Source organism: Schistocerca gregaria, chromosome 2 (assembly GCF_023897955.1).
Source record: "Schistocerca gregaria isolate iqSchGreg1 chromosome 2, iqSchGreg1.2, whole genome shotgun sequence".
Taxonomy (NCBI): Eukaryota; Metazoa; Arthropoda; class Insecta; order Orthoptera; family Acrididae; genus Schistocerca; species Schistocerca gregaria.
This window is the reverse complement of record NC_064921.1, coordinates 967,881,535-967,894,020: the sequence shown is the minus strand read 5'-3', so window position 1 is coordinate 967,894,020 and position 12,486 is coordinate 967,881,535. Positions and strand designations below refer to the sequence as shown.

General features: G+C 49.7%; 5 non-coding genes across 5 annotated transcripts; 2 read left to right on the top strand and 3 right to left on the bottom strand.

Moving 5' to 3' along the window:
* Window positions 1–70: 70 nt before the first annotated feature.
* Window positions 71–142, top strand: Trnap-ugg (transfer RNA proline (anticodon UGG)). Its single transcript has one exon. It is a non-coding gene; the product is annotated as a tRNA-Pro (tRNA).
* A 1,810-nt stretch (window positions 143–1,952) lies between these two features.
* Trnaq-uug (transfer RNA glutamine (anticodon UUG)) lies at window positions 1,953–2,024 on the bottom strand. Its single transcript has one exon. It is a non-coding gene; the product is annotated as a tRNA-Gln (tRNA).
* A 1,785-nt stretch (window positions 2,025–3,809) lies between these two features.
* Window positions 3,810–3,881, bottom strand: Trnaq-uug (transfer RNA glutamine (anticodon UUG)). Its single transcript has one exon. It is a non-coding gene; the product is annotated as a tRNA-Gln (tRNA).
* A 6,501-nt stretch (window positions 3,882–10,382) lies between these two features.
* Window positions 10,383–10,454, top strand: Trnap-ugg (transfer RNA proline (anticodon UGG)). The gene has a single exon. It is a non-coding gene; the product is annotated as a tRNA-Pro (tRNA).
* Window positions 10,455–10,952: 498 nt separating this feature from the next.
* Trnaq-uug (transfer RNA glutamine (anticodon UUG)) lies at window positions 10,953–11,024 on the bottom strand. Its single transcript has one exon. It is a non-coding gene; the product is annotated as a tRNA-Gln (tRNA).
* Between the last annotated feature and the right edge of the window lie 1,462 nt (window positions 11,025–12,486).

The following is a 12,486-nucleotide window of genomic DNA, read 5'->3' as shown; positions in this document are numbered from 1 at the left end:
TTGGATGCTGCGACTAGCAAGTGCGGCAAGATATCAGTAGGTGGTGGGGTGCACACCTGTTTCCTTGTGCGGCCTGTTGGTCTAGTGGTATGATTCCTGCTTTGGGTGCTTGAATTCCCGGGTTCAAATCCCGGACAGGCCCTACTTTTCACTTTCGCGACAACCAAGCATTACGATAAACTAGCGAGTCTCTGAGAGTAAGCCATGCAACAGGACAAACTGCATGTCGGGCCACCTGCCAATGATACTGGCGTCTTGTGAAAAGCAATCTACAAAGCAGGATTAAGCCGACTTCGATTACTTATATCTATACCTAAAGACTGCCGCGTATAACGAATCTATTCGTTTCCCAAGAACTAGTACATCGCATGCACGTTTGTTAAATGCACGCGCATGCAGCACCCAAAACGGAGAGATACTGGGACCAGCAGCTGAGGTCGTCTTCTCGCAGTTGAACCCCTTACGTTCCGTCATTAATCCTAGTAGCAAAAGCATAAGCATTTGGAGCGTTCCCCATTCACGTGTGGACTGCTATTAACAACATACTGTCACACAACTCAAGCAGCTCTTTCAGCCTTCACATACACTGGTCCTAAGCACAGCTCATGTTGTTGGTGTCGGATTAAGAAACCTCTTTGAGAATATGGTCCATATTGGATGCTGCAACTAGCAAGTGCGGCAAGATATCAGTAGGATGCGGGGTGCACACCTGCTTCCTTGAGCGGTCTGTTCTTCTAGGGGTATGATTTCTGCTCTGGGTGCAGGATGTCCCGGGTTCAAATCCCGGACAGGCCCTACTTTTCACTTCCGCTACAACCAAGCACTACGATAAACTAGCGAGTCTCTGAAAGTAAGCCATGCTACAGGGCAAACTGCATGTCTGGCCATAGGCCAATGATACTGGCAAGTGCGTCTTGTGGAAAGCAATCTACGAAGCAGGATTAAGCCGTGTTCGATTACTTATATCTATACCTAAAGACTGACACGTATAACGATTCTATTCGTTTCCCAAGAACTAGTAAATCGCATGCACGTTTGTTAAATGCACGCGCATGCAGCACCCAAAACGGAGAGATACTGGGACCAGCAGCTGAGGTCGTCTTCTCGCAGTTGAACCCCTTACGTTCCGTTATTAATCCTAGTAGCAAAAGCATAAGCATTTGGAGCGTTCCCCATTCACGTGTGGACTGCTATTAACAACATACTGTCACACAACTCAAGCAACTCTTTCAGCCTTCACATACACTGGTCCTAAGCACAGCTCATGTTGTTGGTGTCGGATTAAGAAACCTCTTTGAGAATATGGTCCATATTGGATGCTGCAACTAGCAAGTGCGGCAAGATATCAGTAGGATGCGGGGTGCACACCTGCTTCCTTGAGCGGTCTGTTGGTCTAGGGGTATGATTCCTGCTTTGGGTGCAGTAGGTCCCGGGTTCAAATCCCGTACAGTCCCTACTTTTCACTTTCGCGACAACCAAGCACTATGATAAACTAGCGAGTCTCTGAAAGTAAGCCATGCTACAGGGCAAACTGCATGTCTGGAAACCGGAAAATAATACTGGCAAGTGCGTCTTGTGGAAAGCAATCTACGAAGCAGGATTAAGCCGTGTTCGATTACTTATATCTATACCTAAAGACTGACACGTATAACGATTCTATTCGTTTCCCAAGAACTAGTACATCGCATGCACGTTTGTTAAATACACGTGCATGCAGCAACCAAAACGGAGAGATACTGGGACCAGCAGCTGAGGTCGTCTTCTCGCAGTTGAGCCCCTTACGTTCCGTTATTAATCATAGTAGCAAAAGCATAAGCATTTAGAGCGTTCCCCATTCACGTGTGGACTGCTATTAACAATTTGCATTACATGATCCTAGCTAAAATTCTGGATATACAATTCCAACTACCAGCTCGTACACATTTCTAGAAACGATCGCAAAACACAGATTCAGGTTCCACCGAGACTCGAACTCGGATCGCTGGATTCAAAGTCCAGAGTGCTAACCATTACACCATGGAACCGGGTGCCCCTCGCGGACTGGAATTGAGCAGCATCATGACATTAAACCTATAAGCTGCGATTTATTACATGTAGCGTCCTCAGGAAGTGTTTGCGTGGCTAATGAAGCAACCAAGTAGGCTGAAAGTGGAGGGAGCAACTTGGAATGTAGCGAGGATTATGGTCAGTATTCGTACATGAAATGATGTCTAAGGGTCAGGAAATGAAAATCGCTTAACAGCCACTTTCGAATGTTGGATGCTTTGTGCTGGAAGTAGCTTAGCTATGAAAACGGCTATGGACACAGAGTACTGTCGAAAAGTGCGTGCTGTCACACAACGCTACGTAGTGGGCGGATGGTGCGTGACACGATAACATTTGCACTTCACACGATCGACATACTGTCACACAACTCAAGCAGCTCTTTCAGCCTTCACATACACTGGTCCTCAGCACAGCTCATGTTGTTGGTGTCGGATTAAGAAACCTCTTTGATAATATGGTCCATATTGGATGCTGCGACTAGCAAGTGCGGCAAGATCTCAGTAGGTGGCGGTGTGCACACCTGCTTTCTTGTGCGGCCTGTTGGTCTAGGGGTGTGATTCCTGCTTTGCGCGCTGGAGGTGCCGGGTTCAAATCCCGGACAGGCCCAACTTTTCACTTTCGCGACAACCAAGCACTACGATAAACTAGCGAGTCTCTGAAAGTAAGCCATGCAACAGGACAAACTGCATGTCTGGCCACCGGCTAATGATACTGGCAAGTGCGTCTTGTGGAAAGCAATCTACGAAGCAGGATTAAGCCGTGTTCGATTACTTATATCTATACCTAAAGACTGACACGTATAACGAATCTACTCGTTTCCCAAGAACTAGTACATCGCATGCACGTTTGTTAAATGCACGCGCATGCAGCACCCAAAACGGAGTGATACTGGGACCAGCAGCTGAGGTCGTCTTCTCGCAGTTGAACCCCTTACGTTCCGTTATTAATCCTAGTAGCAAAAGCATAAGCATTTGGAGCGTTCCCCATTCACGTGTGGACTGCTATTAACAACATACTGTCACACAACTCAAGCAGCTCTTTCAGCCTTCACATACACTGGTCCTAAGAACAGCTCATGTTGTTGGTGTCGGATTAAGAAACCTCTTTGAGAATATGGTCCATATTGGATGCTGCAACTAGCAAGTGCGGCAAGATATCAGTAGGATGCGTTGTGCACACCTGCTTCCTTGAGCGGTCTGTTGGTCTAGGGGTATGATTCCTGCGTTGGGTGCAGTAGGTCCCGGGTTCAAATCCCGTACAGGCCCTACTTTTCACTTTCGCGACAACCAAGCACTATGATAAACTAGCGAGTCTCTGAAAGTAAGCCATGCTACAGGGCAAACTGCATGTCTGGAAACCGGAAAATAATACTGGCAAGTGCGTCTTGTGGAAAGCAATCTACGAAGCAGGATTAAGCCGTGTTCGATTACTTATATCTATACCTAAAGACTGACACGTATAACGATTCTATTCGTTTCCCAAGAACTAGTACATCGCATGCACGTTTGTTAAATACACGCGCATGCAGCACCCAAAACGGAGAGATACTGGGACCAGCAGCTGAGGTCGTCTTCTCGCAGTTGAGCCCCTTACGTTCCGTTATTAATCATAGTAGCAAAAGCATAAGCATTTGGAGCGTTCCCCATTCACGAGTGGACTGCTATTAACAATTTGCATTACATGATCCTAGCTAAAATTCTGGATATACAATTCCAACTACCAGCTCGTACACATTTCTAGAAACGATCGCAAAACACAGATTCAGGTTCCACCGAGACTCGAACTCGGATCGCTGGATTCAAAGTCCAGAGTGCTGACCATTACACCATGGAACCGGGTGCCCCTCGCGGACTGTAATTGAGCAGCATCATGACATTAAACCTATAAGCTGCGATTTATTACATGTAGCGTCCTCAGGAAGTGTTTGCGTGGCTAATGAAGCAACCAAGTAGGCTGAAAGTGGAGGGAGCAACTTGGAATGTAGCGAGAATTCTTGCCAGTATTCGTACATGAAATGATGTCTAAGGGTAAGGAAATCAAAATCGCTTAACAGCCACTTTCGTATGGTGGATGCTTTGTGCTGGAAACAGCCTAGCTATGAAAAGAGCTATGGACACAGAGTATTGTCGAAAAGTGCGTGCTGTCACACAACGCTACGTAGTGGGCGGATGGTGCGTGACACGATAACATTTGCACTTCACACGATCGACATACTGTCACACAACTCAAGCAGCTCTTTCAGCCTTCACATACACTGGTCCTCAGCACAGCTCATGTTGTTGGTGTCGGATTAAGAAACCTCTTTGAGAATATGGTTCATATTGGATGCTGCGACCAGCAAGTGCGGCAAGATATCTGTAGGTGGCGGTGTGCACACCTGCTTCCTTGTGCGGGCTGTTGGTCTAGGGGTAATTCGGCCTTTGGCTGTGGAGCGGTGCGGTACGTCCCGGCCGCTCCGTGTCGCGTTTCCGGGTGTGTTGTTGTTTACCGCACCGGCGCGCTAGTGTTACGTATTGCCGTCACGTTCCTGACACACGATGGCTTTTTCGTATCGGAAAGCCACGATCAAGCTGCAGTTCGACACTACGTACTCTAGGTCCAAGGCCCACGAAGTAGAGCGTTTTTTACGCGATGTGGTACATGTTGATCCTAACGAGCTGATCGGTATCCACTTATCTATTGTCTCCAGCGTCGTATATCTTAAGTTCACTGACGACGAAGCATGTGACAAACTTCTCAGACGCTCGACGGCAGGTTATCGGTTCTGCCACTCAGACGGAAACGTGGGTGTGGTGACGCTTGGACGTGCTGGATTGGGAATCCAAAATGTGCCCGTGTTTGAGCTCCCTTTTGAAGATCCAGCGGATTTGGTCACCCTTGCTCTTCGACTCTATGGAACAGTTCTCGGCCACACGGCCGAAAAACGGAAGACCTTCGACACTTACACTGTCCTTAACGGGGTGCGACAAGTCCGTATTGACCTGCGTCGCCATATTCCTTCGTATCTCACGATCGCTGGTTGCAGGCCAATAATTATTTACGACGGTCAGCCGAGAACCTGCTCCGGTTATGGCCAGACGGGACACATGCGTACCGAATGCCTGCAATGCCGTCTCGCGCAGACACCCTCGACCGACCAGATTCGTCCGTCAACACCGACCTCTCTGCCGATTACGTATGTAGCGGCGGCGAGACGGGAGACGCCAGCTGTATATGACGAACCCACTGTATTGGTGCGAGCTTTGGAGGACCCTGCAGTAGCTTCCACGGAGCCGCAAGCGTCTTTCAGTGCTGATGCTACTGATGTCCTTTCGTCGGACCCCGGCGCACCGTCACAACGGCTCGCCGACGGTGCGATGGAAGTTGAAGCACAGGATGCAGCGTCCTCCCCTTGCCCTACGTCGGAAACAGAGGCGCGGCAGCGTAAGCAGAAATCACCCAAGCGTCATAAGAAGCGGCGCAAGACAACCGACGACGTAGAACAGCCCGAGGCGATACCGCTGGATGACGAGGTGCCTCAACCGCTCCACCGCGCCGACACAGGCGACCCTACCGTCTCACACGGTTCGACGTCTTCTCCCACTACCGCTGGGTCTGGACCACATGAGGAAGCGGGAGATCACCGCAGCTCCGACACCGGGGATGCACCCTTGCCTCCGTCTGCCTCTCGAGATCCAGTGGTGTCAACGTCCCTGGGCGACTGGGCGCAGGAGATGGAGTTGCAGGATGCGTTTCAGAACCAAGACGATGCACCGATGCCGATGGCAGCGTCTACGTGGCCGGCGACAGACGCCTAGGACGGCATGAGCACCTCTCGTCGCTGCCTAGCACTTCGCAAGACCGGCGCTCCACGTCACGACTAATGCCCTCCTGTCATACCATGGTCACCTCCCGAGACTTGATGGACCAGGCATACCGCCTCGCCACGATCAACGTCAATGGCATTACATCTGATGTCAAGATCCGTATGCTGAAGGATACGTTACGCGCTGCGGATCTGGACGTTGTTTTCCTTCAAGAAGTCCGATCAGGACTCTGTCTCGATGCCTACGGATATGACGCCTACACTATGCCTGCAGATGTGGGCGGTGGAGGTACGGCGATTCTACTGCGGGAAGGGATAATGGCCACTGATGTCTCCTATTTACCGTCGGCCCGGGGGGTCGCACTCACGATTGGTACAGTACGTCTGGTGAACTTATATGCTCCTTCAGGCACCGGCAAAAGGAGAGAACGGCGCACCTTTTTTGCCGAAGATATAGCCCCGCTCTTCCAGGGCAATACCGACCACTTGGTAGTAGGCGGCGATTTTAATTGTGTGCTCCGCCCATCCGACCAGGAGCCACACTATACCACCTGCCCGGCACTCCAGGCACTTGTACAGGACTTGGCCTTGTTGGACACCTGGATCATCCAACACGGCGACCGTCGAGCACACACCTACTTTACTAGTCACTCCAAACGGCTCGATTCTACGTCACCCGCGGCCTACGATCGGCCGTTGTCGACGCTGAGATGTGGCCGGCAGCGTTCACGGATCACCTCGCATATGTGTGTACTCTCACCCTTCCCCGCCAGCGCGTCCGCCGAAGTAGGGGTCCGTGGCGCCTCAATGTGGCCCTTCTTGATGAGATAAATTGCAGACGCGCAGTCGAGTCCACATGGAGCAATTGCCTCCGGCGTTTACCCGCCTACCGTTCTGTACTTCAATGGTGGTTACGGTGTGCAAAACCCGCACTGTGCCGAACATTAGTCAGCTATGGACGCGACCGAGCGCGCTGGTATACTGCGACTACTGATTTTTACTATACTGCCCTCCGCGAACTGGCTGTACAACCGCCGTCGCCAGAGCGACAATCAGCACTACAACGCGTCAAGGCACAATTGCTTCGTATCAACGCCGTACGTCTTGCGGGTGTGCTGGTGCGAGCGAGGACGACTGATGATGTTCGTGGCGAACGACCTTCCCTCCACCATATCATTCAAGAACGCCGAAGACGCAAGAGGCAGCTCATTACCGAGGTTGAGACGGAGGACGGGCGACGCGTTTTCGCACAAATGGATATCGTCCGAGCGTTCACACAGTCATATAAACTTCTTTACGAGAGGGAGTCCCACATGAATGTAGGGGTCAGGGAAGTCCTATCTGACCTACCAGTCTCTCGGAACCTACAAGATGATGCTACGCTCTTGTCGGCGGTGACTTTGGAAGAACTGCGAGAGGCTCTGTTGCGTGGCTCTCCCAACAAAACGCCTGGCCCTGACGGCCTCCCTCTTGAATTTTACAAGCGGTTCTTTGATCTCATGGGCCCAATGTGGGTCAGGATGTACAGTGAACTCCTGGACGCCGATTTTCAGGTACCATCTGACTTTACTGAGGGTCTCTTGATCCCTGTGCCCAAACCCGGCGGAGGCCGTCGCCCTCTTGATTTTCGCCCGTTGACAATGCTCAACACTGACTATAAGCTGTTGACACGCATGCTCCGTGAGAGGCTCAAACCTACGGTAATGGCGGCCATTCACACTGATCAAACCTGCCTCGGGGGCGACACTAATGGGTTTACGACTTTAAGCACCTATAGAGACGTGGTGGCGCTCATGCAAACTTGCCGCCTCCAAGGCGCTCTTGTTGCGCTGGACTTCGACCATGCTTTCGACCGCGTTAACCATGGTTTCCTGCGTGCTGTTATGGAACACATCGGTGTCCCGCGTCTGACGACGTCTGTTGTGCTTCGATTGATCCACGGGGCTGTCACGAGGATTATGATCAACGGCTGTCGGTCCGCCCCCGTCCGTGTCAACAGGTCCGTCCGGCAGGGTTGTCCTCTTTCTGCCATGCTCTTCGCCGTTGCCCTCGAACCAGCTCTTCACGGACTACGGCGACGCTTAGAAGGACTTACCCTCCGTTCCGTAACCTTTCGATGTGGTGCATACGCCGACGATGTTATGTTCTTAGCACGGTCTGGTGACGAAATACACACGGCGTTTTCCTGGCTCCACCAGTATGGGGCGGTGGCAGGCAGTGTGCTCAACCTTCGGAAATCACGCTACATGGAGGTAGGACGAGGAATGCCTGCAGGTCTGGCCGTACCTCTGACAAAGGTCCCGATGCTCAAGTGTTTAGGGATATCACTCCATCGACAAATACAACGCACGGCGGGCTTTACGTATCGTATGGTCTTATGACGACTCCGTTTAGAGGCTCGTCTCAATAAATTCAGATCATTGAACATTTTGCAACGCGCCCAATACGTTAATATGTACATGGCTTCTCACCTTAACCATTACGCCCATGTACTGCCGACAACGGACACGATGGCTTCCAGGATACAGGCAGTGTTTGGACGCGTGGTGAACGATGGTGCTGTTTTCAAGATCCGTTTTGTTACGCTTACTTTACCCTTCGACAAAGGCGGTGTTGGACTCACTCACGTCAAGCACAGAGCGCTGGCACTGTATCTCCGTTCCATGAGGCGACTCTGGCTTTCACCAACAGCCAGTCTCCCAGGCCTACTGATTGAAGAAGTGGCCCCACGTACGCGGTACCAGTTGGACATTTATCGCCCTCGCTGTCACACATTAGAACGTTTTTCGTAGAGCATAGCTATGTGTTGCGGGTTATATCGGAGACACGGAATCCGACAGCGAAGACTTATTATAGTGCTCTCCAGCACTGGACTCCGGATAACGACATTGTACGGCGCCACCCTACGGTCGACTGGCCACGAGTATGGCGAGCCATCCACGCGCCGTTCCTGTCTACTTTCGTGCGGTCGACGTGGTATGTGGTCGTTAACGAGAAACTTCCAACCCGACAACGGCTGCATGCCATTAACCTAATTGACGACCCTGTGTGCCCCCGTTGCACGACGTTAGACACGGACGAACATAGACTGAACTGTGGCCCCGCGCGTGAGTGCTGGAAACTGATCCGCCAGATCCTGGCTTTCCTGCTCCGCCGCCCCTACGTTTCGATTTTACCCCAAGAACTCTTTCATCCCGACGCTGTCTATTTCCCTATGACCCGGATGAATGCGGTTAATTGGGTACGAGGAATGGCGATACACTACATATACCGCGATGGAGACAAAGACGTCCTCGATTTATGGTACTATATGATCGACGAGTTTCTGGTCTTAACGAACAGACAGGATTACCGGAACCTTTTTGCGAACTATTTGGGTTCGTCATTCATGGACCCACCACCCAGCTGGGGTGTGCCGGGTGTGAGAAGACATTAACTTGTAGATGTGATCTTTCCACGATTCCCCTATGGTAACAGAAACAGTCTCTGACTGTGTGCAGCGGCACCGGGCGCTCCAACGATTGGTGACTGGTGATGTCCAATGCGATGACGACCGCCCGTTCCTGGCCGCCCGCCTAGCAATGTGACCGCGGCGAGCAAGATGGCCCTTTTTAGTTCACTTTTTTGGCAACTTTTTGCGCATGGCTGCCTTGTTTTTCTTTAATGCATTCTCCAAAAAAAAAAAAAAATGTTGTTAGTAGTTTGTGAAATAAGCACTGTAGGCTGTGATTATATTTTTGTTGAGCTTAATAATTAGTGTGTGTAGAAACACCATTTTCTTTAAGTATTCATTGACATATTTCTGTACATGTTATTTGCATAAGTGCCTTAGTACAAATTCAGTTTTGTGGCTTTGTAAAAAAAAAAAAACAAAAAAAACGAAAAAAGGGTATGATTCATGCTTTGGGTGCAGGAGGTCCCGGGTTCAAAATCCGGACAGGCCCTACTTTTCACTTTCGCGACAAACAAGCATTACGATAAACTAGCGAGTCTCTGAAAGTAAGCCATGCAACAGGACAAACTGCATGTCGGGCCACCGGCCAATGATACTCGCAAGTGCGTCTTGTGGAAAGCAATCTACAAAGCAGGATTAAGCCGACTTCGATTACTTATATCTATACCTAAAGACTGACACGTATAACGATTCTATTCGTTTCCCAAGAACTAGTACACCGCATGCACGTTTGTTAAATGCACGCGCATGCAGCACCCAAAACGGAGAGATACTGGGACCAGCAGTTGAGGTCGTCTTCTCGCAGTTGAACCCTTTACGTTCCGTTATTAATCCTAGTAGCAAAAGCATAAGCATTTGGAGCGTTCCCCATTCACGTGTGGACTGCTATTAACAACATACTGTCACACAACTCAAGCAACTCTTTCAGCCTTCACATACACTGGTCCTAAGCACAGCTCTGGTTGTTGGTGTCGGATTAAGAAACCTCTTTGAGAATATGGTCCATATTGGATGCTGCAACTAGCAAGTGCAGCAAGATATCAGTAGGTGGCGGGGTGCACACCTACTTTCTTGTGCGGCCTGATGGTCTAGGGGAATGATTCCTGCTTTGGGTGCAGGAGGTCCCGGGTTCAAATCCCGGACAGGCCCTACTTTTCACTTTCGCGACAACCAAGCACTATGATAAACTAGCGAGTCTCTGAAAGTAAGCCATGCTACAGGGCAAACTGCATGTCTGGCCACCGGAAAATGATACTGGCAAGTGCGTCTTGTGGAAAGCAATCTACGAAGCAGGATTAAGCCGTGTTCGATTACTTATATCTATACCTAAAGACTGACACGTATAATGATTCTATTCGTTTCCCAAGAACTAGTACATCGCATGCACGTTTGTTAAATGCACGCGCATGCAGCACCCAAAACGGAGAGATACTGGGACCAGCAGTTGAGGTTGTCTTCTCGCATTTGTGCCCCTTACGTTCCGTTATTAATCATAGTAGCAAAAGCATAATCATTTGGAGCGTTCCCCATTCACAAGTGGACTGCTATTAACTATTTGCATTACATGATCCTAGCTAAAATTCTGGATATACAATTCCAACTTCCAGCTCGTACACATTTCTAGAAACGATCTCAAAACACAGATTCAGGTTCCACCGAGACTCGAACTCGAATCGCTGGATTCAAAGTCCAGAGTGCTAACCATTACACCATGGAACCGGGTGCCCCTCGCGGACTGGAATTGAGCAGCATCATGACATTAAACCTATAAGCTGCGATTTATTACATGTAGCGTCCTCAGGAAGTGTTTGCGTTTCTAATGAAGCAACCAAGTAGGCTGAAAGTGGAGGGGGCAACTTGGAATGTAGCGAGAATTCTTGCCAGTATTCGTACATGAAATGATGTCTAAGGGTCAGGAAATCAAAATCGCGGAACAACCACTTTCGTATGGTGGATGCTTTGTGCTGGAAGCAGCCTAGCTATGAAAACAGCTATGGACACAGAGTACTGTCGAAAAGTGCGTGCTGTCACACAACGCTACGTAGTGGGCGGATGGTGCGTGACACGATAACATTTGCACTTCACACGATCGACATACTGTCACACAACTCAAGCAGCTCTTTCAGCCTTCACATACACTGGTCCTCAGCACAGATCATGTTGTTGGCGTCGGATTAAGAAACCTCTTTGAGAATATGGTCCATATTGGACGCTGCGACTAGAAAGTGCGGCAAGATATCAGTAGGTGGCGGGGTGCACACCTGCTTTCTTGTGCGGCCTGTTGGTCTAGGGGTGTGATTCCTGCTTTGGGTGCTGGAAGTCCCGGGTTTAAATCCCGGACAGGCCCTACTTTTCACTTTCGCGACAACCAAGCATTACGATAAAGTAGCGAGTCTCTGAAAGTAAGCCATGCAACAGGACAAACTGCATGTCGGGCCACCTGCCAATGATACTGGCGTCTTGTGGAAAGTAATCTACAAAGCAGGATTAAGCCGACTTCGATTACTTATATCTATACCTAAAGACTGACATGTATAACTATTCTATTCGTTTCCCAAGAACTAGTACATCGCATGCACGTTTGTTAAATGCACGCGCATGCAGCACCCAAAACGGAGAGATACTGGGACCAGCAGCTGAGGTCGTCTTCTCGCATTTGAGCCCCTTACGTTCCGTTATTAATCATAGTAGCAAAAGCATAAGCATTTGGAGCGTTCCCCATTCACGTGTGGACTGCTATTAACAATTTGCATTACATGATCCTAGCTAAAATTCTGGATATACAATTCCAACTTCCAGCTCGTACACATTTCTAGAAACGATAGCAAAACACAGATTCAGGTTCCACCGAGACTCGAGCTCGGATCGCTGGATTCAAAGTCCAGAGTGCTAAGCATTCCACCATGGAACCGGGTGACCCTCGCGGACTGTAATTGAGCAGCATCATGACATTAAACCTATAAGCTGCGATTTATTACATGTAGCGTCCTCAGGAAGTGTTTGCGTGGCTAATGAAGCAACCAAGTAGGCTGAAAGTGGAGGGAGCAACTTGGAATGTAGCGAGAATTATGGTCAGTATTCGTACATGAAATGATGTCTAAGGGTCAGGAAATGAAAGTCGCTTAACAGCCACTTTCGAATGGTGGATGCTTTGTGCTGGAAGCAGCCTAGCTATGAAAAC